The sequence below is a fragment of the Eurosta solidaginis genome, chromosome 4, assembly GCF_040869045.1.
Source record: "Eurosta solidaginis isolate ZX-2024a chromosome 4, ASM4086904v1, whole genome shotgun sequence".
In the NCBI taxonomy this organism is placed as follows: domain Eukaryota; kingdom Metazoa; phylum Arthropoda; class Insecta; order Diptera; family Tephritidae; genus Eurosta; species Eurosta solidaginis.
The window spans coordinates 40578243-40601807 of record NC_090322.1 but is presented as its reverse complement, the minus strand read 5'-3'; the positions used below and the strand labels follow the sequence as shown (position 1 = coordinate 40601807).

The window sequence follows — 23565 nt, the reverse complement described above, 5'->3', positions numbered from 1 at the left end:
TCTGTGCTCATGCCCTGTACTTGCCAGGCTAAGACTCCAGCTATTAGGAGTGATAAAGCTGTCAGATCTAGAAGCAGCAAGTGGTTTAAGCCCTAGGAAGCTTCTAGTGTTTGCCAAGAGGACGGAGTTATTTTATAACATAGGTCCTGGTTTTTGATGGGGTTTATCAGTTTGGTCATTATAACAAACTTCTGGTAACACTACGGACTCAATCAGCCTATGTGAGGTCCTCATGGACCGGCCAGTTCAACCTACCTACCTAGTTCCCTCAAATCTGGAATATGCTTCCATAATTTGGAACCCAATTTATTCCTCTCATTCTCAAAGACTGGAAAGAATACAGAAATGTTTCATCGATTCGCACTCCAACCGCTTAATTTTTTAGAACCATTACCTTCTTACCGCGCCCGCTGTGCCCTCATAAACATGAAGTCGCTTGCGGCCAGATATTCTATACAGTCTCTGCTGTTTGTGAATGATCTTATATGTGGTTGAGTTGCCTCAAATTGGCTTCAATTTCCCGGGCAGGATCCTTCGTGCCCAATATCCGTTTCATGTGGAAGTATTCGGAGCTAATTATCATAATTTTGATCCTATCTATAGGACCCTCAATTAATACAACAGGATCTTTTTTAGCCTTGAGCTTAACCTCGTACTCCCAAGAGCGTCTTTTAGCTCTAAACTTTACTCTTATTATGTATAAAATAAATTTATTAGCATTTAAAATTTTTGAATGTCAATATAGTCTGTAAGATTAATGAAATCATAGACTAATAAAGTAAATGAAAATATCTGCACCATCATCATCCATAAAATTCCACAAAACCTTCGCGGACTATCCTTAATGCAGTGAAAATTAATAATCGCTTTCCTAGGCATTGCAAGAGGGAAGAGGTACAAGTTTAATCTAGATGCGGCCACCGCAGAAGACACAACGCATACGGAAATATCAAAAGAAGTGTCCTTATGACCACTGAACATGATTTGCATAAAGATGGTGAAATACTTTCCACAACGGAGAGAAATGAAAAGCCGAACAAGCGTAGAAGTCCAGAATCTAGAGTGGGGGGAGAGAGTGTTCAATACAAAAAACTGCATCCGATATGTAATGTGCCTCCACCCGACGCCAACCATCTTTTCAATTTCAAAATGGAACTACCTGAGAATACTGATACCTTTTCAGCTTAAGTGGATTATAATATTCCCGCAGTTAGAATGCAGCACTCCCAAATCATTTCGGGGAGTGTGTTTTACGGCTAGAAAAACGACAAGAGTATACTGAGGACAATACCTGAGTCCTCGTACCTTTGAAGTTTGGAAGTTAAAATTCGGGTCGAGTCAATTTCCGATTTAATTGTGCCGTGAAAGCACCTCCACCATTGTGCTTCCTAGCATGGACAACGGAAAAAGTGAGAAGACTTTTTCTGACCAAAGTTAGAGTTCAAACAAGTTAAGCATTGAATATTTTTCTGCCATTGCCTTCATTCGCCTTCGCATGTGCTCGTAATTCGCAACCACCTATGATAAACTCTAATAATATAGCGTAGCGAATATTGGCATCACTATGCTGTTAGCAAATAATCACAACACGAAAACAGCAAGCAGCCACACTTATGTACATGTACACATTAAAGAAAGCAGTCACACTTATGTACAAGGCAACGAAGAATATTCCATATACATAACCAGCAGCTTGTAGCAGAGAGATTATTTCACATAATATATGTGACCCGGTCTATGAAAATGTGGCTTATGACTCAAAAAAGAAATGGCGAGAAACAGCTGTTAATAGCTTTTTCTTTTGAGTCATAAGCCACCTTTTCATAGACCGGGTCACATATGTAGCCGGCAGCTAAGAGCAAAAGTTCTTACTCCACATACACACGCATATGGCTAGAAGAAAAGCATAAACTACAGATATACATGTATATAACTAAATAACCAAGCATGAGATGCAACTGTTCTAGAAGCCATGTTCGTGAAGGGTCTAGACCTCATAATAAATGGGCAAACGAGGTAACCTAGAGTATAAAAGCAGCGCAGTCTGAGGAATCAGTATTTAGTTTGATTTAAACACGCTCGTAGTGAAGTATAATTGTTATTGTGAAGTACTACTCCCAAAGTAGTCTAAATAAAGACCATTTTGCAATACTGAGTCTTGGAGTTATTTATTCTACAGTTTAGCGATTCAAACGTTAGCAGAAGTTGCAAAATAATCGAAATGACTCAAAATTCGTTACAATAGCTTAGGTTTTTTCACCTGAATCGATAGAAAGGAAAATTTAAATTTGACTCAATTAAGATGTTTATGTTCCTAATTGCATGGCATGTAGTACTAGTTGGATCATCAAGGGGGTGAACAAAAAGCTGGGCAGACAGCATTAAAAAGAAACGTCAGCAGTGAAAAATCTTAATGCTAGTAGTATTAGTCTGTTATAAGGAAAGTTTATTTTCCTAACTTTGCCAACAAGTGCCGGGAATCCTATCCTTTATTGTTCAGGACAGCGTATTTGACGTTTCAATTAGAGCTGCTCAACTGGAATCTAAAAGATATTTACCCTGTTTTTTCTGTTATTTGCTCACAAAGATGCACTTTAATGGGGTTCAATGTATTCTGTAAGTTTGCGGACTACCTCAAAGGTAAATGACTTAAGAACTCTCCACAAAGATTTGCGGCTAAACAAAAAAGCAACTTATTGTAAAAGTAGTAAAATATAAAATAAAATAAAAAATAAAAAATAAAAAATAAAATTTATAAAAACAAGCAAATGTTTCTTACTCAGTTTCGTTGTTGTTTGCCACTTGCGGCGACAATGTATTAATTTCAATTGATTTACCTCTTTTGTTCTTTCCTTTTACTAAAGATCTCAAAATGACTAAAAACGTATGCGCGTTTCTAAGTATTTGCTACAAACCAGCATCTCACCAGCTTTTGAAGATCAAAGTATTATTTTTATCACTCAAATAGTGTTGATCACGTTTTCTAAGGGAATATCTCTCAACAAAGTGGAATTGCTAACTAGCACAACGAATTCATTCAAAACAAGCAAACAAAAGGAAATAAAACTGCTGAAGCAGGCATTTTATGCCTTAATCAAAGTATACACTTTTTTGTATAGAAAATATTTGCTCGACCTAAAAATAGTTCGAATGCCTTAAGGAAACCAAAAGCAGGTCGTAAAATATTAAAAGAGCTTGTAAAGAGCTAGTACGCATCATGCACTCCCGCATACTGAATGCGATAGTTAAGTGTTTAATCAGAATAACCAGGGTTAACTCGGTAATAATATTCCGAAGAGTTTATCTAGAGAAGAGATGATCAAACTATTACTTTACAGAACTTTCAAACATAAAGGATCTCAAAGACATTACATAAGCTCTTTTACATAGCAGCTGTGTATATTTTTTACTTTTATATACATATACACCTAAACTTTATATGGGCTGCTAAGTGTGTAACTTTATCAACACTTATGAAATTGTTACGCAGAAACTTAGTACCGTTAAATTTCAATATGCATTATACTCAGTTACAACTGCAATGTGTCTCTCCATTTTATGTCTACACTATTCTCCAATTCTATGACTGATAAGTGTGCGTAAACGATTCATCGCAACCGATTAAGGTTATAGGTTATACACTTTAAACAACAGAGGTGCGCGTCTCCGCTATTAAGCACAACACACTTTGTAGCTAGTTATTTAACCACTGCCACAAGTCTTCAATAACTGCCGCTAGATGGGTCTCAAAACATTTTTTAACCGCAAATGTAGATGTATATACATGTAAAAAAGCACGGTAATTACAATTTTTTTATTTTTTTTGCTTGAAGACGTTCAGCGTCTGAGCTAGAAGGATGGTTGCTGCTGGTTTAATTGCTGAGTAGTTGTTTATTAAGGGCATAGGGATCGTTTTGTTGTGTTTGCTTCTAATCTAGTGTCAAATGATCCGAATTTTGTTTTATTCCTCCATAGCTAAAGACTTTATCTTTTTTCGTCCTTAAATAAAACCTTTTATCGAAGTACTGATAACCCAAAGATCTATTTGATTTTAGAAGATACAAATTTCATAAAAATATGAATATTAGTGAGGTTTAGCTTGAAGACCTTCGACACTGTGAGACATATGATGCTTCTCGAGGATTAAACAGACATATACCACCCAAACGAAGACAACAGTTCGGCGCATTTCGCGATAATAGCCGCATTTTTGCACGCATATAAGTTTACGCTTAAACTTTATATGGATTGCTAAGCGTCAAACTTTAAATACGCCTCTGAAATTGCTGCGCATAAAATTAGTACTACTAATTTTTAATACGCGTTATACTCAGATGTAACTGAAATATATGTCTATGTTTCACCTCAACACTAATTCTATGTTTCGCCTCTAAAAATGGTGTGTATCCATAATTCATCGCAACTGATTCAGCTATATGTTATACACAGACATACCACAGAGGGTTGTGTCTCCGCTTTTCGGTACACTCTGTGCTGTAGCTAGTTGTTTAGCCACTGCCGCTAGATGGGTCTACTAAGCATTACCTAAGCGAGGATAAGCGTTTTTTTTTCACGCGCAAACGTAAACGTATACGACTGTTAAAAAAACACGGCTAATGTGTTGCTAGGAAATTCCAAACGATAATAAGACTTTTTTTGAGGAGAATCAAACAATGACCATAAGTCGCATACGGCAATGATAACTCTTGCTCTCCAACCTTGCTGCTTTTTTCACTGCAACGATTCCGGACGTTGGGAATAAAGCATTATAAGGGTAATTCCGTCATAATTGACACCCCGCATAAAACAACTGTATTTAAATGATCATATTTTAATTAATTTATCAGAAATAAACTATGTGTATACAGTTAAGCAGGCAGTTGAAGTCTCTTCACATAGTATGTGCTTCCAATGCAACTTTTCTCACCCGTCACACGATAAAATGAGCTTCTGTTTTTACTTTGTGAAATAAGTAAGCCACTTTATTCAAATTGGAAGCTAATTTATTTGCAATATGGTGCAGACAATTTTGAAAAGATTTGACTAATTTGTCTAAAAGTGGAAAGGAAATCATCCACTTACATAGGCGATGTCGTATCTCACCCGTCACTCTTAGAAAGTGGTAATTTTTATACCTTTCATGAAATTGATTTGGTATATTTTTTTCACGAATCTCAAAATTGCAAGGCCTTAAAAGTGAAGAGATGAACCCACCAACAAGTATACTGAATGATCAGGATGAACAGCTAAGTTGATTAAGTTATGCGCGTCTGTCCGTCCGTCCGTCTGTCCATCTGTCGTCTGTCTTTTTTAAATTTTTGAGATATCTTGATGAAATTTAGTGAGCTGGTATATTTTGGTGTTCAACTGATCACCTTGCGAACCGCCCCGAACGGACCACTATAGCATATATCGAAAATACAACTCTATTTTTTGAAAGGAGGGCTTTTGTCATTTATTCCTCATTTTAATAACTAAAAAAAAAAAAAATGTAAGGCGCGATAACCTCCGAAGAGATCTAAGGCCGAGCTTCTCTTCCAATTTGCGTCGTGCTCCTCTTGCTTTTCCCTACAAATTGGCCGGACGGGACCTACATGTTTTATGCCGACTCCGAACGGCATCTGCAAGGCAGATGAGTTTTCACTGAGAGCTTTTCATGGCAGAAATACACCCGGAGCGCTTGCCAAACACTGCCGAGGGGCGACCCCGCTTAGAAAAATTTTCTTCTAATTGAAAAACCTTATTTCTAAAATTTTGATGTTGCTTTGCCCGGGGTGTGAACCCAGGGCATACGGTGTGGCAGGCGGAGCACGCTACCATCACACCACGGTGGCCGGTTTTAATAACTAGAAGCTTGTAATTTCACCGGATGTTTAAATATATAGCATACATTGCTATCCGAAAAAAAAAAATGTTAAGATCGGTCGTATATATAATTTATATCAGATTTTATGAATTTTTTAATACATCATTGTTCAGCTCTATGCAAGAAAGGTATGATCACTTCGGCACAGCCGCAGACAGTTGCCCCTTACTTGTTTAAGTTCCTATTAGACTTGCTATTTTGTTTTCTTATTTCTCTATATGACTGCTACGACTGGAGTAATTCGCATACCACATCCCCCAGTAAGTGCTATACTTGCAAGATTGTCCGAGATATTAAAAAACGCGGATGCTTGTTTATATACTCGTTTTTAATGAAAATAATATTGTAATAATTTACTGCAAATCCTCTTATTTGCAACCTTCTACTAACGTTCGATTCACTAAACTGTTTAATAAATAACTCCACTATTCAACAACTATTCAAACTCCTGTAGGAATGAAAACGGCGACCTTGTAACTGATGTCCAGAGAGTGCTTAGATTATGGAGGGAACACTTCTCTGCTCTCCTAAATGGAGGCAGCAATTCACCGCGCAGAGATAAAGAACCCGATCCCGCAATCGATGATGATGGAACATATGTCCCCCCGCCCGATTATGACGAAGTTAGAATAGCAATAACCAGATTGAGCTATTCAAGTTCGGCGGGGAGGAGTTGGTAAGGCGCATGCAGCAGCTTCTTAGCAAAATATGGGCGGACGAAAGCATGCCCGACGGTTGGAATCTAAGTGTTCTTTGCCCAGTCCATAAGAAGGGGGATACTGCAAAATCCACCAACTATCGTGGAATCAGCCTTCTTAATATCGCATATAAGGTCCTCTCAAGTGTATTGTGCGAAAGATTGAAGCCCACCGTGAACCGGCTGATTGGACCTTATCAGTGCGGCTTCATACCTGGTAAATCTACCATCGACCAGATTTTCACAATGCGCCAAATCTTTGAAAAAAATCGTGAAAAGAGAATCGACACACATCATCTCTTCGTCGACTTTAAAGCCGCCTTCGACAGCACGAAAAGGAGCTGCCTATATGCCGCTATGTCTGAATTTGGTTTCCCCGCAAAACTTATACGGCTCTGCAAAATGACGTTGAGCAACACCATCAGCTCAGTCAGAATTGGGAAGGACCTCTCCGAGCCGTTCGAAACTAAACGAGGTTTCAGACATGGTGACCCCCTATCGTGCGATTTCTTTAATTTGATGCTGGAGAAAATTATACTAGCTGCAGAACTTAACCGCACTGGAACAATATACTATAAAAGCGTGCAATTAATGGCATATGCTGATGACATTGATATCATCGGCCTAAATACCCGCGCTGTTAGTTCTGCTTACTCCAAACTGGAAAAAGAAGCGGTAAAGATGGGTTTGATGGTGAATGAGGACAAAACGAAGTACCTGCTGTCATCGAGCAAAGAGTCAGCGCATATGCGCCTTGGCAACCACGCTACTGTTGGCAGCCATAATTTTGAAATAGTAAGAGACTTCGTTTATTTGAGAACCAGCATCAACACTAGCAACAACATCAGCACTGAAATCCAGCGAAGAATCAATCTTGCCAATAAATGCTACTTTGGACTAGGTAGGCAATTGAAAAGTAAAGTCCTCTCTCGGCGAACGGAAATCATACTCTACAAGTCACTTATCGTACCCGTCCTGCTATATGGGGCAGAAGCATGGACCATGACAACAGCAGATGAAGCGGCTTTGGGAGTGTTCGAGAGAAAATTTCTTCGAAAGATTTATGGACCTCTACGCGTTGGCGATGGCGAGTACCGAAGAAGATTTAATGATGAGCTATACGAGCTATACGCAGACATCAACATAGTCCAGCGAATTAAAACGCAGCGGCTGCGCTGGCTAGGCCATGTTATGCGAATGAAAGATGATGCTCCGGCCAAGAAAGTGTTTATATCGGAACCCGCCTATGGAAGCAGAGGTAGAGGGCGGCCCCACTGCGTTGGAAGGACCAAGTGGAAAACGATTTAAACTCCCTTGGTGTGACCAATTTGCGCCGGTTGGCGGAGCGAAGGAGCGACTGGCGCGCCTTGTTGGACGGCCATAACCGTTTAGACGGTTAAGCGCCAATTAAGTAAGTAAGTAAGTAATTCAACACTTATACTTCGCAACTGACAGCTTGCTTAAACCAAACTGACTCTCGCGCTTCTACTGTTGCTGCTTTTATACTCTGTGATTTCCTCGTTGCATCTTCTAGGCGCTTCCAGAATTTACTTAGTTACTGCCACGTAATTATAACTACAGATGCACGTGTATAGCTTCTCATATGCGCGTGTATTTGTGAGCGACACTTCCACTATTACAATTGCATACTTTTGGGAGCATCTCAGATAAGATATCTGCATGTGTTTGTGCATCTCTTCTCCGCTGCTTGTACGTACATATGTGTAGACATAATGATTGATTCGTTTATGTAGATACATAATGATTGATTTATGGATGTGCATACAAGTTACTCTTAGCCTCGGCTTAGAGATGACAGTACCCCTTAGTGTTGCTAATATTCGTAACAATATAATATTCTTGTATTAAATAGCTATGGATTAGGATTAGAAGAAAAATAATTAAACACCCAAAAAAAATTATATTAATCATATAATTCCCATTAGAGGATTGTTCAAAAGATATATAACTACTACTAATTTATTTTGTGTTTATAATTATTATTTAAATCAAGTACCCGAACTGTTATTCCTTTTGTTATTAAAGTCTTTCAGAGAAAATTATTTTCGGACTTTAAATTTTTTAGTCCGAAAGAAAGTATCAATATATGGATCTTTATTTCAAAAGTGCGAAAATAAAAGTTAGATCCGGACTTTTATTTTTAAGGACAGAATAAAAGCCCGGCCACATAACTTTGAAACAGCTCATCCAAATAAGACGATGTTTTTATCTTATAGAATCCATTTTGTTTTAACTGAAATCGGTGTATCAAATTTCAAGGCAATCTCAAATTTTATGGCGAAAAAACAAATAAAAAGTAAAAGTATAAGTATAGTACAATGAGAGTTGGTTTAAGCTTTTCTATACCACATTTGTGGTATTACTAAAAAAACTTTCAAATGGCCGAATAGGTTTCAAGTCTAGACTTTTAGACAAATCTATTGGTAAAAACTCGTTTCATTTGGATGAGTCGTTTCATAGTTATAGGGACGGACTTTTATTCTGTTCTTAAAAATAAAAGTCCGGATTTTACTTTCATTTGTGGATTTTTCTGTATTTAATTAGCGAGACATGCTCAATTTGCTTTACACAATTGTTTTTATACTCAGTTGAGCAGAGCTCACAGAGTATATTAAGTTTGATTGGATAACGGTTGGTTGTACATATATAAAGGAATCGAGATAGATATAGACTTCCATATATCAAAATAATCAGGATCGAAAAAAAATTTGATTGATCCATGTCCGTCCGTCCGTCCGTCCGTCCGTTAACACGATAACTTGAGTAAATTTTGAGGTATCTTGATGAAATTTGGTATGCAGGTTCCTGAGCACTCATCTCAGATCGCTATTTAAAATGAACGATATCGGACTATAACCACGCCCACTTTTTCGATATCGAAAATTTCGAAAAACCGAAAAAGTGCGATAACTCATTACAAAAGACAGATAAAGCGACGAAACTTGGTAGATGGGTTGACGTTATGACGCAGAATAGAAAATTAGTAAGATTTTGGACAATGGGCGTGGCCCCGCCCACTTTTACAAGAAGGTAATTTAAAAGTTTTGCAAGCTGTAATTTGGCAGTCGTTGAAGATATCATGATGAAATTTGGCAGGAACGTTACTACTATTACTCTATATGTGCTAAATAAAAATTAGCAAAATTGGATTAAGAACACGCCCACTTTTTAAAAAAAAATTTTTTTAAATTCAAATTTTAACAAAAAATTTAATATCTTTACTGTATATAAGTAAATTAAGTCAAAATTCAACTCCAGTAATGATATGATGCAACAAAATACAAAAATAAAAGAAAATTTCAAAATGGGCGAAAAGGAAATTTCAAAAATCCGCCCATTTTCATTTAGTTTGTCTAGAATACTTTTATTGCCATAAGTCGAACAAAAATTTACCAATCCTTCTCAAATTTGGTAGGAGCATAGATTCTATGACGGTAACTGTTCTCTGTGAAAATGGGCGAAATCTGTGGAAGCCACGCCCAGTTTTTATACACAGTCCACCGTCTGTCCTTCCGCTCGGCCATTAACACAATAACTTGAGCAAAATCCGATATATCTTTACTAAACTTAGCCCACGTACTTACCTGAGCTCACTTTTTCTTGGTATTAAAAATGGGCGAAATCTGACCATAACCACGCCCACTTTATCGATATCGAAAATTACGAAAAATGAAAAAAATGCCATAATTCTATACCAAATACGAAAAAAGGGATGAAACATGGTAACTGGATTGGTTTGTTGACGCAAAATATAACTTTGGAAAAATCTTTGTAAAATGGGTGTGACACCTACCATATTAAGTAGAAGAAAATGAAAAAGTTCTACAAGGCGAAATCAACAGCCCTTGGAATCTTGGCAGGAATACTGTTAGTGGTATTGCATATATAAATAAATTAGCAGTACCCGACAGATGATTTTCTGGATCACCTGGTCCACATTTTGGTGGATATCACGAGAACGCCTTCACATATACATCTAAGGGCCACTCGCTTTTAAAACCCTCATTAATACCTTTAATTTGATATCCATATCGTACAAACACATTCTAGAGTCACCCTGTCCCACCCTAATGGCGATATCTCGAAAAGGCGTCCACCTATAGAACTAATGCCCCCTCTCTCTTAAAATGCTCAGTAACACCTTTCGTTTGATACCCATATCGTACAAACATTCTAGAGTAACCCCTGGCCCACCCTAATGGCGATATCTCGAAAAGGCGTCCACCTATAGACCTAATGTCCACTCCCTCTTAAAATGCTCAGTAACACCTTTCGTTTGATACCCATATCGTACAAACATTCTAGAGTCACCCCTGGCCCACCCTAATGGCAATATCTCGAAAAGGCGTCCACCTATAGACCTAATGCCCACTCCCTCTTAAAATGCTCAGTAACACCTTTCGTTTGATACCCATATCGTACAAACATTCTAGAGTCACACCTGGCCCACCCTAATGGCGATATCTCGAAAAGGCGTCCACCTATAGAACTAAGGATTACTCCCTTTTGAAATACTCATTACCACCTTTCATTTGATACCCATATCGTACAAACACATTCTAGAGTTACCCTGGCCCACCCTAATGGCGATATCTCGAAAAGGCGTCCACCTATAGACCTAATGCCCACTCCCTCTTAAAATGCTCAGTAACACCTTTCGTTTGATACCCATACCGTACAAACATTCTAGAGTCACCCTTGGTCCAGCTTTATGGCGATATCTCGAAAAGGCGTCCACCTATAGAACTAAGGATTACTCCCTTTTAAAATACTCATTACCACCTTTCATTTGATACCCATATCGTACAAACACATTCTAGAGTCACCCTGGCCCACCCTAATGGCGATATCTCGAAAAGGCGTCCACCTATAGACCTAATGCCCACTCCCTCTGAAAATGCTCAGCAACACCTTTCGTTTGATACCCATATCGTACAAACATTCTAGAGTCACCCTTGGTCCACCTTTATGGCGATATCTCGAAAAGGCGTCCACCTATAGAACTAAGGATTACTCCCTTTTAAAATACTCCTTACCACCTTTCATTTGATACCCATATCGTACAAACACATTCTAGAGACACCCCTGGCCCACCCTAATGGCGATATCTCGAAAAGGCGTCCACCTATAGACCTAATGCCCACTCCCTCTTAAAATGCTCAGTAACACCTTTCGTTTGATACCCATATCGTACAAACATTCTAGAGTCACCCCTGGCCCACCCTAATGGCGATATCTCGAAAGGGCGTCCACCTATAGACCTAATGCCCACTCCCTCTTAAAATGCTCAGTAACACCTTTCGTTTGATGCACATATCGTACAAACACATTCTAGAGTAACCCCTGGCCCACCCTAATGACGATATCTCGAAAAGGCGTCCACCTATAGACCTCATGCCCACTCCCTCTTAAAATGCTCAGTAACACCTTTCGTTTGATACCCATACCGTACAAACATTCTAGAGTCACCCCTGGCCCACCCTAATGGCGATATCTCGAAAAGGCGTCCACCTATAGACCTAATGCCCACTCCCTCTTAAAATGTTCAGTAACACCTTTCATTTGATTCCCATATCGTACAAACACATTCTAGAGACACCCCTGGTCCACCTTTATGGCGATATCTCGAAACGGCGTCCACCTATGGAACTAAGGATCACTCCTTTTCAAAATACTCATTAACAGCTTTCATTTGATACCCATATCGTACAAACACATTATAGAATCACCCCTGGTCCACCTTAATGGGGACATCTCGAAAAGGCGTCCACCGATAGACCTAAGGCCCACTCCCTCTTAAAATGCTCAGTAACACCTTTCATTTGATACCCATATCGTACAAACAAATTCTAGAGTCAGCCCTGGTCTACCTTTATGGCGATATCCCTAAATGGCGTTCATCCATAGAACTATGGCCTATTCTCTCTTAAAATACTCTTTAATACCTTCCATTTGATACACATGTTATACAACCACATTCCAGGGTTACCCCAGATTGATTTTCCTTATTTTGTCTCCATAGCTCTCAACTGAGTATGTCATGTTCGGTTACACCCGAACTTAGCCTTCCTTACTTGTTGTTATTGATATTTGAGAAAAATTGCAAAGTTTACAAAGGGCGATGGTTACTAGGACATGTTTCTGAATTTCACTTCTTCATCAGCTAGCTTTTGGGGAGCTGAGTATTGAACTCGAAATCTCCAACATTCATACCAGTGTAAAGGCAGATGCCTTTAACCACTCAGCCATATGATTGCGCCACTGCTCGCTTTGCAATTGGTCTCTATTACCTTTTTGTTGCTATCATATTAATCACCATTTAGGTACATACTTACTCTATATGCTTTTTAATCCTAACTGTGTGGAATATTTTTAGGCGCGTTTAATACCTTAGTAATTTACAATTCTATAAAGCAATATGAGCATGTCTCGCTAATTAAATACAGATGATAATATTGATAAAATAGTGAACAGCGGAAGTACTGCTAATAAAAGCATTATTACAAAAATCCAAGCTTTACTTAAGAGGGCGCCTAAAAATATTCTACACAATTAGGATTAAAAAGCATATAGAATTAGTATGTACCTAAATGGTGAATGAAGAAATAGCAACAAAAAGGCAATAAACAAAGTCCGAAAAAGTAAAAGAATGCATGATAGGCAAGAACAAATGTTATGGATGTCCACGGGATGCCATTTTGGTATCTACAATCACCTTCGATATTTGATGTTAATAGCACCTTAGTAAAGAGGCTCGTGTCACCGCTATTAAGCACAACTCGTTTTGTACCGAGTTATTTAACTTCAATGATTGCCGCTAGATGGGTGTAGCTCTCCTTTGCGCGCCTAGTCTAGAGAGTTACAAACAATCATACATACATGTGAAGCTAATATAAGCCTTTTAAAATTGGTCCCTGATTTAAATACAGTTTACTAATTAAAATCATAAAACTTCCCACACTTATAGAAATATTTATATCTAAATACACATGTAATTGTCAGTATATATAACTCCAACGTGAAATATATTCAAATGCATATCAATTCATTAACAAAACGGAAATGGTTTAAGATTTATTATTAATCCATAACAAATGTTAAAGACAGCAAATTACTCTGCTCGTAATGAGTCAGCTTATACCATTAATCAAAAAGCGTATTAATTTTTCGAATATTACACATAAATATTAGCTAAAAATGCTTTAAAGAGGATTATCACCCACCTGTTTGTTTGTAGTTTTAGGTAATTTCTGCTTGTTTTGCTCTTTGCTGCGCTGTTCTTCGTAGTAAATCAAATAAGTAAATGTTAATGCACCACTCAATTTGTTTTTTTTTTTTTTAATTGTACGATTTTGTTTTTTAATAATATATATAATCAGTGCAGTTCTTTGGCCTTAATTTTTTCCTAAAACTAAAATATTGAGCTTTTTATACCAACTTCTTTCGGTTAAGTAAAATTTTGTTTATTCACACAGTTCTCTATTTTCGCGTTGCCGTTTTATAAATTTCTGAAAGATAAAATAAAATAAGATTTCAATTAAGAATAATTTTAATAAAAAATTTATTTATTAAACAATTGTAAGTGCACAGAGTTATTATATAACTTAACGTATGACATGAATGGGTAGCTTCTAATAGCCATCTATTCTCCTAAAGGTAACTAAATCGATTCATCAAATATGAAAGCTGTTGAAGTCAGCAAAATTTTAGCCACACAAATCGAATCATTTACGTTTTTTAGCAACTATAGAAGTTCAGACTCAGGTCAGTGATGATGATCTGTGAAATGTAATCTAAATTGACCATGTTTTTGTTGTTGTAGCGATAAACACACTCCCCGAAGACTTTGGGGAGTGTTACCGATGTTGATGGTCCTTTGCCGTATGCAGAACCGGTACGTTCCAGTAACAAGCACCAATAAGGTACAAGCCCGAACATCTCGGGAAAGATTCAGTATGACCACATGAAACCTTCAAGGCAATAGCATGGTAAACATGCCCAGTAGAGATCATTCGGCGGAGTCGGTTTGCTCTTGACGGCAGCATTTTTATATACACCGACAGTTCTAAGCTAAGCGGTAGAAATGATTCTACTCAAGGGTTCCAGATCGCCAACTCTTCTTGAGACTACCCGAGCACTGTAGTGCCCTTCAGGCAGATGAATCAGCCATCATAAAAGCTGCAGTTAGGACAGGGACGCACAATATCGGCAACGCAATGTCAATTTTGGGTGATAGCCAGGCTTGTAACAAATCTCTTGGCTCTCACTCGTTCAGTGAACTAACACTAAACTGTCGCAAATATCTTCAATAGATGACTCAACAAAATCGTGTACACTTCACATGGGTCCCGAACCACGGGGACATCGATAGAAACTGAATTGCAGACGACTCCTCTAGGCAGGATACGACCATGCAGATTTTTACTGCCCAAGAACGCTTAGGTCTACAACATGCATGCTTATACCAAGAGAGCACATCCACCGTCAAACCGTCGAAAGACGGCTAGAAATACCGGGGTATCGGACATCGAGGGAAATCTGGCATAAAAAGGATCCAAGAAGATCGTGTCATATTAACATACTGTATGGGTAAAAAAAAGTTCATATTTTTAGGAGTACTAAGTGGACACTGCCTTAGAGGGAGGAATGCAGAAATGTCGTCGTTGCTGCCGGAGTTGCAAGGAGGATAAAAAGGAGAATACGGTGATTCACCTCATCTGCAAGTGACACACGGCAGCAATTTCTGGGAGCTCCATTTCTAGATAATCTGCTCCAGGTTGTGGAGCATGACGACTAGGTAGCCTTGTCAGGTCCTCAAAGTGGCTCGAAGAATGTAGGGAATAGAGGCAGGCCCGACGAGAGGGGGGGGGGGGGCTTGGGAGGTTATTACCCCCGGGCCCGGGCTTTGGAGAGGCCCGGGAATCTCAAAATGCTATCCAAACTTTTTGCTTACAGAAAGTAAACAAACCACACTTTTAATCAATTTAATTTTCAAAAAATTTTATAAATCTCTTAACGTGTCTGCACCCCGCATAAGGTGTTGTTGGTTTTTGGCGTCCGCTTTGTAGCATAAAGTTGAATTCGTTTTCTGTTGCAGCAGAAATTGAGATGATGCAAATTCTTATACAGCGATATACATGTATGCATATAAATATGTAAAATATGGTAATTTTGATGTTGATATTTGGTTCACTTTAGTTTGGGGGCCCGTATTTTTTTGCCCCCGTGCCCGGATTTTCTCTCGGCGGCCCTGAAAAGAGGTCTAATGTCTCTTGTCTAAGTGTGCTCTCGCACTGCCACTTCAACCCAGCCTAGCCTGTCTCATGTAATAATGATAGTGCTTTAGTGTTTATAATTGACATCAGCATCACTAAGCAAGCAATTTCTAAGTAGCTTAGTTTTGTTAAGACATAATATTATGTACATTAAAGAGCAATCTATATGTATATCCGCTTTTACCGCGGCTCCGTTAGCGCAACAAAAATCAAACACAAAATTTGGTTAAATTAAATATCTAAATTTTGTGCTGTTGTTTAAGGCCGAAATTTTCAAACATGGCAGCCACCGTGGTGCGATGGTAGCGTGCTCCGCCTAGCACACCGAATGCTCTGGGTTCACACCCCGGGCAAAGCAACATCAAAATTTTAGAAATAAGGTTTTTCAATTAGAAGACAATTTTTCCAAGCGGAGTCGTCCCTCGGCAATGTTTGGCAAGCACTCCGAGTGTATTTCTGCCATGAAAAGCTCTCAGTGAAAACTAATCTGCCTCGCAGATGCCGTTCGGAGTCGTCATAAAGCAAGTAGGCCCCGTCCGGCCAATTTGTAGGAAAAATTAAAAGTGAGCACGACGCAAATTTTATCATATTTGGGGAGAGATGATCCCGTATAGAATAAATAATCACAAGAAAGTCTCGGAACGATCCCGAGGAAACAGTAAAATTATAACGTGAATGATCTCGAGATAATGGGTAGATATTCACGAAATAGTCCTGAAGTAGCCTCTAAATTTTCTCCAAAATAATCCGTAGCTAAGCTCTGATGTCTTCTCAAAATTGTTTCAAAATTATCTGCAAAATACTGTCAAAAACATTAATCTACACAATGCATTTTTTCCTGCTATGGGTTGAGAAGTTGCGAGCGCATTCACGAAACGATAAATTCACCAAAGACGATAAGTCACGTCCACCAACTATATTAATTCACTGATATCACGGAAAGTTCAGGAAAGGAGAGGGGACGGGGGAAAGCAAATGGAGAAGAAAGAAAACGGAAAAGAAAAGAAAAACCGATATGAACAGGAGACGGACGGAAAGGAAAATCACAAATGGGATCGCACCTCGGAAGCAGTTTGACAAACATTCGAGTGTGTTTATGTCAGGACTTTCATCTACATTGCGGTCGGTTTTTGCATTAAATGTGCTGCCAATGTCCTACTAATTTGTAGGAAATATAAGAGAAAGACGACTGAAATTGGAAGAGAAGCTCGGCACAGGTCACAACCGAGGTATACAGCTAAAAGTTGTTATTATTGTTACTATAAATGTTTGGTACACTTTTGTTCCCAGAGCGGAAAGGGAAAAAGAGGCTAAGGCATCCAGATCGGACAGAGAGGTAGAAGGACGGGATGGCCTTAGAGAGAAAAATTGGTAAAGGCGAGAGAGATAGGGAAAGCGGGATAAGAGGGAGCAGAAAGGTATTCTAAGGGCAGCGTTGCCAGACGCCGGCCAAAAAATCGTCAAAAGTCGTCATATCTATGGCAACAACCAAAGTTGAGTTAGGACGAAGTTGGGTTATTTCCAGGGGACGTACGATTGTATTCGCCGGAAACCAAAATGAGATCGCCGGATTTCATTCAACAATATTAACATTAAAAGCGCTTTTCTGAAAATTGTCTTTGATTGTTATTTTTTGTTGCCACATACAACATATAAAATCATTTTCAATTCATTTCGTTTTATTTTGTAAATAAATAAAAGGTAAATTTCGTATTACATACAAAAGGTACTTGTTTTCAGTCATCTTAACAATTATTATCATTGTTTTTCTTTGAGCTCGAATCGAACCTCCTATTTCATTTTAGTTTCTTAGCTACAAATTTTCACGTTCATTTTTTAGCATATTTATTTGCGGTTCAATATTATGACAGGAAAAGTTATTAAATTTAAAATAATCTTGCGCTAGCAATATTCCTTTTAATTTATCAGATTCCAGACGGTTTCGGATTTTCGTTTTGTTTAAATTCATTTCATAAAGAATTCGTTCTACATTTGCTGAAGCGTGTGGCAAGCACATTAGATCTGCAACCAATTCACATAAATTATCAGCTCTTTTGATAATAGAAGTAGTTTTCCAAAAAACTTCTGGAGGAACCTTAGAAATGTCTTCAAAATAGAGGAGCTCCCGCATTTGTGGTATAGCGTTTAGTTTTGGGTAATTTTGGCCTAACCAAAAGTCCAATTCACCTCTTTTTCGTCACATTTTGTTTTGTGAAATATCACCTATAGCGTACTTTATCAAAAGTTGTATAACACCAACAGTTTACAATTTATAAGACGAAATTCGGGTGAGCCCGAAATGCAGATTGCCCAAAAATTGGCGGGTAACATGGTGCGCAAACGTTGGCCAATTTGGTATAATATACCATCTAACCCGAATAATAACCAGATCAGTTTTACTAAAGAAAATATTAAATAACTTCTTTTAAAATTTACCAATTTTATTAATAAAAGATAAATAACTTCTCAAAAGATAAAATAAAATGCCTCCTTAGCTCGTTGATATTAAAAACGAACAAGTTATTGGAAATATCAAATTGCTTAAAAACTTCAATTTGTGCAAGTCTCGTAAATAAAAATTGGATATTTTTTGGGAATGCAGATGTTATGAGCCCAAACCGTATCGCACTGTAAACAAACACTCCATTCCGATATATTTCTTTCGTTCTTCCATAACTTTTCGCAAAAGGAGCAAATTGCTCCGTCTGGAGGCATTTCAATAAAATCCTCTTGGTTCAATTCTGCGTAGACGACGCTTAATTCTTCACATTTTTAAAGGTTCCTTTTCTTTTTTAATTTTTGGCTTCACTTTTTCCCGGATCCTCCGAATGCATTCTTCCAACTGATTCTTATATGGTGATTTTGTTAAAACTGTCGCTTTTGACTTTCTTCCTCTTCCGGTAGCAACTGGCTTTCTATTCTTTGGCAATGCTAATCTGCCATGGTGAAACGACTCCTTTACTGGTTAATGCCACAGGTTCTGGAGAAGTCACTCGATTTGTATAAGATGTCGGTGAAGTAAGAGTACGTCCAGTCTCCGAAGTTGCATTATTTTGCTCGGAAACTTCAGAGTTTTCGGCAGTTACGTGCTCATAAATATCATTTTCAGCAATATAGTCTGCATCAGTAAAAATATTTCGATCGAATGGGTATATACCAGTACATCTGAAACCGTTAACTGCAACCTGGCCAGTCTGAACCTTATAATACGCTTGGGGAAAGAGACCAACTAAATCGAATTTAGTAACTTTTCTCTCATAAAACGGTTTAGTTCGTTACTGTAATAAGTCTTGAATGGGCTCATGAATGCTCTGTCTAGCGGTTGCATTTTATGAGTGGAATGCGGAGGCAATGATATCATCACAACTCCGTTTTCACGAACTAAGTTGATCACTTCAATATTTATTACTGTAGTGCCTATCTACAATCAACATTATTGGATATATTTCGTGGTGTTTGAATATTTAAAATAAATCTTACATAGAAAGCAGGCTTAAATCGTAATTTTTCATTACAAAACCGTTCAAGCGTCATTCTAGTTGAAAATCGTCAAAATGACGACGGCTTCGTCAATCTGTCAACGCTGGCTAAGGGAGATGAAGGGAGTGTAGAATGTAAGGGAGAGGCAAAAGGAGAGATAGAGTGGTATGCTTAGGGAGAGACGGAAGGTTATGAAATATTTTTTAATACATCGAGTAAGACAAAAAAGATGAAGTTAGAATCCCCCAGGGTTCCTTGTACAGCGGTATTACCCACAATCACCGAGGCTTCTTTATGCTAAGTATAAACACATACAAAGAAGAGAGAAGCGGATTTATAACAATAACAAGTAAGGAAGGTTAAGTTCGGGTGTAACCGAACATTACATACTCAGTTGAGAGCTATGGTGACAACATAAGGGAAAATAACCATGTAGGAAAATGAACCGAGGAAACCCCTGGAATGTGTTTGTATGACATGTGTATCAAATGAAAGGTATTAATGAGTATTTTAAAAGGGAGTAATCCTTAGTTCCATAGATGGACGCCGTTTCGAGATATCGCCACAAAGGTGGAGCAGGGGTGACCCTAGAAATTGTTTGTACAATATGGGCATCAAACGAATGGTGTTAATGAGTATTTTAAAAGGGAGTGGGCTTTAATTCTATAGGTGGACGCCGTTTCGAAATATCGCCATAAAGGTGGACCAGGGATGACTCTAGAATGCGTTTGTACGATATGGGTATCAAATTAAAGGTATTAATGAGGGTTTTAAAAGGGAGTGGTGGTTGTTGTACAGGTGGTCGTATTTTCGAGATATCGCCATAACGTGGACCAGGGATGACTCTAGAATGCGTTTGTACGATATGGGTATCAAATGAAAGGTGTTAATGAGTATTTTAAAAGGGAGTAATCCTTAGTTCCATAGGTGGACGCGGTTTCGAGATATCGCCATAAAGGTGGACCAGGGGTGACTTTAGAATATGTTTGTACAATATGGGTATCAAATGAAAGGTGTTAATGAGTATTTTAAAAGGGCGTGGTGCTTAGTTCTATAGGTGAACGCCTTTTCGAGATATCGCCATAAAGGTGGACCAGGGGTGACTCTAGAATGAGTTTGTACGATATGTATTAATGAGAGTTTTAAAAGGGAGTGGCGGTGGTTGTATACGTGAAGGCGTTTTCCAGATATCGACCAAAATGTGGACCAGGGTGACCCAGAACATCATCTGTTGGATACCGCTAATTTATTTATATATGTAATACCTGCCAAGATTTTAAGGGTTTTTTATTTCGCCCTGCAGAACTTTTTCATTTTCTTCTACTTAATATGGTAGGTGTCACAACTATTTTATAAAGTTTTTTCTAAAGTTATATTTCGCGTCAATAAAACAATCCAATTACCTTACCATGTTTCATCCCTTTTTTCGTATTTTTTATAGAATTATGGCATTTTTTTCATTTTTCGTAATTTTCGATATCAAAAAAGTGGGCGTGGTCATAGTCGGATTTCGTTCATTTTTCATACCAAGATAAAATGAGTTCAAGTAAGCACGTGAACTAAGTTCATTAAAGCTATGTCGATTTTTGCTCAAGTTATCGTGTTAACGGCCATGCGGAAGGACAGACTGATGACTGTGTGGCATCAACCGATTTCGCCCATTTTCACAGAAAACAGTTAACGTCATAAAATCTATGCCCCTACCAAATTTCAAAAGGATTGGTTAATTTTAGTTCGACTTATGGCGTTAAAAGTATCCTAGACAAATTAAATGAAAAAGGGCGGAGCCACTCCCATTTTGAAATTTTCTTTTATTTTTGTATTTTGTTGCACCATATCATTATTGGAGTTTAATGTTGACATAATTTACTTATATACTGTAAAGATATTAAATTTTTTGTTAAAATTTTACTTAAAAAAATTTTTTTTTAAAGTGGGCGTGGTCCTTCTCCGATTTTGCTAATTTTTATTAAGCGTACATATGGTAATAGGAGTAACGTTCCTGCGAAATTTCATCATGATATCTTCAACGACTGCCAAATTACAGCTTGCAAAATTTTAAATTACCTTCTTTTAAAAGTGGGCGGTGCCACGCCCATTGTCCAAAATTTTACTAATTTTCTATTCTGCGTCATAAGTTCAACTCATCTACCAAGTTTCGTCGCTTTATCTGTCTTTTGTAATGAATTTTCGCACTTTTTCGGTTTTTCGAAATTTTCGATATCGAAAAAGTGGGCGTGGTTATAGTCCGATATCGTTCATTTTAAATACCGATCTGAGATGAGTGCTCAGGAACCGACATACCAAATTTCATCAAGATACCTCAAAATTTACTAAAGTTATCGTGTTAACGGGCGGACGGACGGACTGACGGACGGACATGGCTCAATCAAATTTTTTTTTGATCCTGATTATTTTGATATATGGAAGTTTATATCTATCTCGATTCCTTTATATATGTACAACCAACCGTTATCCAATCAAACTTAATATACTCTGTGAGCTCTGCTCAACTGAGTATAAAAATGAACGCAATACCCGCATAGCTCGACTGAAAGTGTAAAACAAAATGTAGAAAAGTGCAAAAAATATTTTGCAGCTATCAATCACTGTCAGTGTCCGATGAAAAGGTCTATTAATGAGAATTATACGAATGCACGAATGTATGAGTGTGAAATCTGAAATGCTTATATACCAAACTCAATACACGCCCCACACTAACAATGGACAAGGCATATAAATGTCAACAACAACAATAAGAAATACCAAAAGACACATACAATGTAATCATTATGCAGCTAACGGTCGAGGTCAACACTAAAGAAGTAGAGCTAGCAACAGAAAAAATAGAAGAGGAAGAAAACGAAAGCAATGCATTCAGTCATTGATGACACAGAGAAATTATCAAAATGATGGGTAAAGTAAGGTAAGCGATGAAACGCATTACGGTGTGAGTATTTGATGAGCATTTGATTGGTAGAAAGTCTACTTCTTTTAGAGGTGAAAAGATGCACCATACAACAACATGAGCAGTTCTTATAAGCAAATGTTTGAAAAGTTATGCCAACAATTGATGTAGCAACTTAATGATGTGATTTCCGATTTTGTTGTTGTTTCACTTTATCTAAACAGCCGACAAGCGCTGCATTTAAAGCGTGAAGGTACTAACAATATTAAGCATTTGAGTTTGGTGTCTATTACTAAAAACGAGCGTTGAGTCATTCAACTTTGTTGCTGCTGATTGTTTGGGCAGATTGAGAAATGTTTGGTGGGTGAAATGGCTTGTTGTTGTTGTTGTTACAAACTTTCTTCAAATTTGCTATGCAACGAATATGTATTTTTATGCTATTTAAATGCAAAATTAGCAAGGGGAAGAATAAGTGTGGTGAGAAAAGGTGACAGCCAGCGGGTGTAGTGACAACGTGACGTCTCATGCTACGTCCCCGTACCCTCTGCACTAAACTATGTCGCATCATAGCAATTAGTAATAAAGATAACATTTTTATTTCTATACCAAGTACTTTTAGTATATATAGTTTGGTCACATGAAAGTAGCTTTTGACCAAGCAAGGAGATTGAGACCGAAGCAGAACCATTTCAATTGGTTTCATTTTTGATAACCGATATTCTGATCTAAAAACAAAAATGAAAAATTGAAGCTAATTCAAATACATGAACCGAATCATGTCGATATTATGGCAACCTTGTAAAAACTTTTGTATAGGGTGAGTAAGATAAAGGGTTATCTGCATTACGGAACAAGATAATAGGTATACTTCAACTTATGAAGTGTCTTCAAGAGGACCAAGTACTTGAACTAAGATAAATTAAGCGGTGTTTCAGCTTTCACCAAAATACACATAGCAAGTAATGTCGGAGCAGGAGCTCATTTCCCAACAAACTAACAACTAGCATTAACATAACCGCACCGCAAGAGCAGGGACGCAGTGATTATAGAAAAATAACTTCTGGCATCAACACTACACAGAAACAGTATTTGGTTGACTTCTACTTAAAAAGTCTTTAAGAGGACTAAGCACTTAAACTACGATTAATGAATCCCTATTGCACTTTCAACAAAATCCACCTTACAAATGACGGCCGAGCAGGAATCCTTTTCCGAGAGTGATTTTACGTAGATCACAACCACCATTAACCTCAAGGCGGCACCCGAGCAGGAATGCAGACGTAAGGTGCGAATAACCTACGAAGCGATTTTAGGCCGA

General features: G+C 38.0%; 1 protein-coding gene across 1 annotated transcript in view; it reads right to left on the bottom strand.

Annotated features, from left to right (window-relative positions):
• Positions 1-13971, bottom strand: part of DAAM (disheveled-associated activator of morphogenesis-like protein) — a 267323-nt gene extending 253352 nt beyond the window's left edge. The window contains exon 1 of the mRNA XM_067781303.1: positions 13808-13971. The gene's annotated coding sequence lies outside the window, so the exon portion shown is untranslated. The remainder of the gene's footprint in view (positions 1-13807) is intronic.
• Positions 13972-23565: the final 9594 nt, after the last annotated feature.